The sequence below is a fragment of the Salvelinus namaycush genome, chromosome 10, assembly GCF_016432855.1.
Source record: "Salvelinus namaycush isolate Seneca chromosome 10, SaNama_1.0, whole genome shotgun sequence".
NCBI lineage: Eukaryota > Metazoa > Chordata > Actinopteri > Salmoniformes > Salmonidae > Salvelinus > Salvelinus namaycush.
This window is the reverse complement of record NC_052316.1, coordinates 20914498-20920497: the sequence shown is the minus strand read 5'-3', so window position 1 is coordinate 20920497 and position 6000 is coordinate 20914498.

Below are 6000 nucleotides of genomic sequence, written 5' to 3'. Positions count from 1 at the left end.
TGCCGTCCTGCACCTTTGCCTCACCTATCTGGATTACTTACCTCTGCCTACTCTGACCCTGAGCCTGCCTGCCGTCCTGTACCTTTGCCTCACCTATCTGCATTACTGACTCCTGCCTGTCCTTGACCTGTCTTTTGCCTGCCCCTGTTGGATTAATAAACTGTTGTGATACTGGTAGAATGTACTATATGCCAGCGAAACTGAATTATATGCGTTCAGAAATGTAGTTCCTCTGCTGGAGGTGTAAAACACAATAATAATATTATTTGCATATGTTATGGTCTTGTGAAGGCTGGCTGAATTCTGGCAAACAGTATATTCTTTTATCCCAGCATGTCTACAGATTCTCCCTTCTCCCTGTTTTTGTTTGCTTGGAAATGTTGATACTGGAGACTGTTATCTGAAGAAACTGTGTAACCAAGCATTTATAGCGGCTAACAAATGCATTGCCATTAATTCGAGGGTTGGTTATCCTCCCACAATTTCAAGTTATGTATCACTAGATTTTATTTATTACAAGATTAAGGGTATGCTGGGCAACTTTCATAAGGTCTGGATTAGGGCTGTGGTGGTCACAGAATTTTGTCAGCCGGTGATTGTCAAGCAAATAACTGTCGGTCTCACGGTAATTGACAGTTAATTAACATATACACATTTAGCATCTCCTGGCATCCACACATAGCGTACAAGCCACTGATGCTGACCATGGGAACATCTCAATTTTAAAAAGTCTAATAAATCCATGCAATATAGCCTATACCTTCACAATAAATCCATTATTTATTTTAGACATTTATTTTAGACAGGTCTAAAGAAGCATGATATGAAGAAAATGTAGTCTATTTCAGAAGAACAGAATAGCATACTCTGAGTTGTCCTTATGTTAGGTCCTGATATAGGTATTCCAAAAGTCTGTGACAAGATTTGCTTAGAATTCCGTGGCATTATTTTATAATATAAAGTATACAATTGAACAATGCTGAATACAATAGAAAGGATATTTTGAGGGAGTGCGGACATGCGGCTATTCTGTGTTGAGCGGTTAACAAAGAAACAGGTATTCATATATGCTTAATTTAGAGTTTTTAATGTAACTTTAGTAGTTCTACAAATGTTGGCCTATATGTTTTGATTTTTAATACATTGTAAGGCTGCATGATGCGACTCTAATGATGATTTGAAAAATGGAGCTTGAAAGGCATGAGCTCTGCTTTGTTTTTTTTTGCGGCTGTACACACTACATCAGTCACTCATTCCTGAAACAAAAAAAAACAAAAAAACACATACACCTCAAATATACACTAACACACAGAAACAGCAAATCCTCCATATAATTAAACTCGTAGGACTAATAGTAGTGTAGAGCTCTTTTTACTTTCACACAATGTAGCTGGGTCGCCCCGTCCTGTCCCTAGGAGTCCATCACCCTGCAACACACTAACCCAACACACCCTACTCAGCTTTAGGTTCTTAGTGAAACATTCATTATTGGTTTCAGTTGTGTTAGGCCAAGGCCAGAGTGACAACCCACAGGATGGCAGACCACCAGGGCCAGCAAGGAGAGAGCTTTAGATGCCCAGATCCCCAGCCAGGTTATGCCCAGATTCCCCCCCCCCCCCCCCCCCCCCCCCCCACTTCTAAAACCAAAGTGGCGCCCCTGGTATCGGTTATGATGCAAAAGTTTTTTTTGCCTGGTCACAGACAGCTGATGTGTTGTGCAGTGAAGTCCACAAGCAAAGGGAAAAGGTGAGAGAGGAGGAGAGCATGTAGATGCAAGAAGGAATTACAACGAGCAAAGTGATCATGCTGTTTGTATGTGGCTGCTATGAAAGTGAACTGTGTTTGCATGTGATCAGGGGTGTATTCATTCTGCCAATTCTGTTGAAAAACGTTTCTTAAACGGAAATAAACAGAATGAAACGCGGATAAACATACCTGAATTTGTCCAATAGAAACTTTCATTTGCAATTGTTGGACTAAGGATTACACCCTAGATCAGCTAGATGCAAGCAAGAGTGTGCAAGGCAATATTGAATGTGTCACTGTCTCTCACCTTGATTACAAAAGATTATCCCGACCTATGCACCTAAGTTGTAAACTTTCATTCATAGACTAGCTAGGTTGTAGCAACCTCATGATGGGCATAGGGAAATTAGAATATCATATGGTAGGCTAAATCTACTGTCATAACTCTCCTGTGATGATCTGAAGGATCAGGTTACAGTGGGTCAGCTCTACAGCGTGCTCTCTCTCGTAGAGGGGGAGAGCGGGAAGTAGGCTGTTTTATGGCAGTCATAAAATACGCTGCCTTTATGCTCTGTAGTGTTCGAGATTGGAATGTAAATTGTGGAACACAGAGAGACCCTTGGACATTAAACGTTTGAATAATTTAACAATATTTTTATTTTTGAGAATGTGGGAGTGGTCCGTGGACACTTAAGGGACAGTCATGTCGAATTCGTTTAATTTGGTGATCTCATGAAGGACAGGAAACACATATTACTGTCCACTTCTCAATTATGGGGTTGATGTATATGTATATGAGTACATATGAAACTATTTGTGAAAAGATTAAATGTGATGTTAGCCTTCTAAATGAGAGTATGGGTTTCCATATGAACCAAATTAGTGGCCACGCCCACGTGAGCATAGACATTACGTTGGCGTCATGAACCGCCTTTTTCTCAGAAGTGTATAAAACCCACTCCAGACGAAATTTACATTAGACCAGAAAATATGGCACTGTCGCTACATGTTGGAATGCTTAAGAAATCTACAAACTGAAGTCAAACAACACCAGGACAGAGTCCCCACGTTGAAATGGCTACCACTCTATAGGCCCAGGAGACCAGACAGCATGTAGTGTTGGCTACACGGCTGGAAATGGTTAAACTCTGAGACTATCGATTACTACAGAATAAGAGCAAATCCTATACATAGAATTACTAGTCTGCAGTTGGAAATTACGTAAGTCTAGTACGAGAATACCGACAACCGCGGAAGCACCTATTCTATGCAACGACCATCTGTACGCCTGACGTAGGCATTAAAACAGACACTATCCAGAGCCGTTGAGAAAGCTACAATCACAAAAGACATTGTGACTTCTGGGGAAGTTAACCAGAGACTCTCTGATGAACTGACGCTCCAGCAGATGGACCGGCTATTCCAACAGAGAAGACAACAACGACAAACGGGCATAAATATATACATTGCAATTATTTTTAAATAAGCAGCTGTTCATGTGCAAAGGATTAGCATTTCAATGAATATAATTATCAACTGTGTGTAGTGAATCCGTTTTGTCTTTCCCACTCTTTATCTGTCCCCACCCCTTTCCATTGTCTACCAAGCCATCATATCGGTTTAGCCAACTAGGGACTTATCAATGCATTGTGTTAGTAACCAATAACTATATTGTTTGTTTATGTATTTCTGTGATTTGTTTAGTTGGTTAGTAAATAAATAATTAAGCCAATTTGTATATCACTGATTCATTATGGAGACTAGGGTTCATGCAGATATCCAAGGGTTTGCGACATTCAGAAATGAGACTAAGGTAATAATGATACATTAATAGAAGACTAATCGATAAGATATGAAAATATCTGATGAGTCAGTTCGGGAAATAGAGACTCTATAAACATTTTCCCGTGGTGCCCCGACTTCCTAGTTAATTAAAGTTTACATGATTAGTTTAATCATGTAAAAGTAATTACACATAGAGAATTGATTTGATAAAAGAACAATCTTCACATTTAATGATAGTCACAGACACGACACTCTCAGTGTTACATTGAGCTGGGTGAATGGAATATGAATGACAATCATCCAATATACTGTAATAGAAATAAGGCCATGATCATAAAAAAATGATCGTCCTCCTTCATCTTAAACGGCACTGACCGCCACTGATCCACAGTAAAGCCTATTGAGAGAAATGAATTAAACGTATTACTTAAACTTAACAAAGATATAATAGCAGTGATGGGCAATTTTTAACACAGAGTTAAACACAAAGATAAAATGTCCTCGAAGCACCGTCTTCTATAGACAGGAGGCCTATTGCTGTGTAAAAAGGGGCCACAGTCTACTTCCAGAAAAGCTGCGGACTAGATTAAATAAAATATAAATATTAATTTCCCCACAATATTCCAACATCGGCACCACTGGCTTTTTTCTGCCAGTGGTTTTAGTCTTCCGTGACCACTGGAAGGAGAGTCTCTCCCATCTCTAGGAATTTCAGTATGGAGTGCAAAACATATCGCCCTATTAAATCACTGTCTGGCCACGGATCCTGAATAAGGCAGAGCATGACGGGAGAGGAGCTCAGGGATCACGGAAGAGGGGGAGCTGTGTGGTGCTGTGAGTTTCCTGAATTTAACTCCCTCTCTGGGGATTTCATCAACCTAAACCATAATCCTTCCCCCCTCTCTCCCGCCCCCATATTTCTCTCTCTCTGCACTACATTGCACCTCATTTTATGACATATTATTAAAGTGGTCCATGTGTCTTTTTATGTATATTGACTAGGAAAATGCATTTACTAAATACAGTACAGTCATCTATTTCTTTAGCTCTTTTTTTAAAAGATACCTTGCTCCTGCTGTGTGTGACGTATATGCATGCTTCATCAAGCTTGACAATTTTTTAGGGAGGCCATTAACATCTTAAACAGGAGGGTTCAACCACAGGCGCGACATCATACATATCATATGAAGACCATTTAGTGCATGGGTTCATATTATTGGCCCGTTCTGAAAGGGCATTACATGTCATGTTCTTTTATAGACTCAGCATACTCATTCACTCACAGGAACTCTGTTACCGCACACACCTCAACATCCTCAATCACCACCAATTCTAGAGCACCACTAAAACATTAATTATTGTACAGTTCGTTAAATACTGTTGTGTGAAATGTATGGAGATCTCAGATTTTACAGTATGTTGCATATTTTGTATACGCAACAACTGTCACGTTCGTTATAAGGAGGTGACCAAAGCGCAGCGTGATGTGAATACATCTTCTTTAATGACAACGAAGAACAATAAACAAACTAATACAAAATAACAAAATGAACGTGAAGCTAAATATAATGAGTGCAGACATGCAACATCACATAGACAATCACCCACAAACCAAACTGGAAAATGGCAACCTAAATAGGATCCCCAATCAGAGACAACGATAAACAGCTGCCTCTGATTGGGAACCAATCCAGGCCACCATAGACCTACGTATGCCTAGACTACACACACAACCTAGACATACAAAACCCTAGACCAGACAAAAACACACATACCACCCTTGTCACACCCTGACCTAACCAAAATAATAAAGAAAACAAAGATAACTAAGGTCAGGGCGTGACAACAACATCTGATATTTACTCAGCCTGTTTGACAGCTAAGTTTATCAGAGAGTTAAGTTGATTGATTCATTCTAGTTGCAGACATGACATTCTACTACTGTTCCTCTTTCCTGGAAGATCTGGTTTGAGATAGATTAGTTAAGATTATAGGAATGACAGCACATAGGGAGACGCAGGGTTGCCTCTGGTACATCGTTTTGGCTGCTTCATTGATGTTATTTTTTCATGTTTCTGCTATGCAGCCACGTGAGCTCAAGTAAAAAATTTAATAAAAGCCCAGTACATTTAATGATTAAATTAAAATGTAAATGCAATGTGTCATAATGGACACTTCATGGGTAAACAGAAGCTAATCCCGCATTAACGTACACTCACCCACTATGACAAAATATGTATTGTATCTGTCTCTCTGAATTTCCAGATTTCAGCTTTTCCTTCTGGGAAGGCTGGGGATCAAATTCAGTATATTTGAGAAAACTGTGGTTATTTCTGCTGTGCACACATTGGGCTGTCTAAGGGAAGAACTGCATAGTAGGTTGCAGTATTATGCTGTAATGCACATTTAAGCCTATGTATGCTTATGAATTAAGGTTAGGTGTGGACATGAAGCTAGCCTCATTCTAGT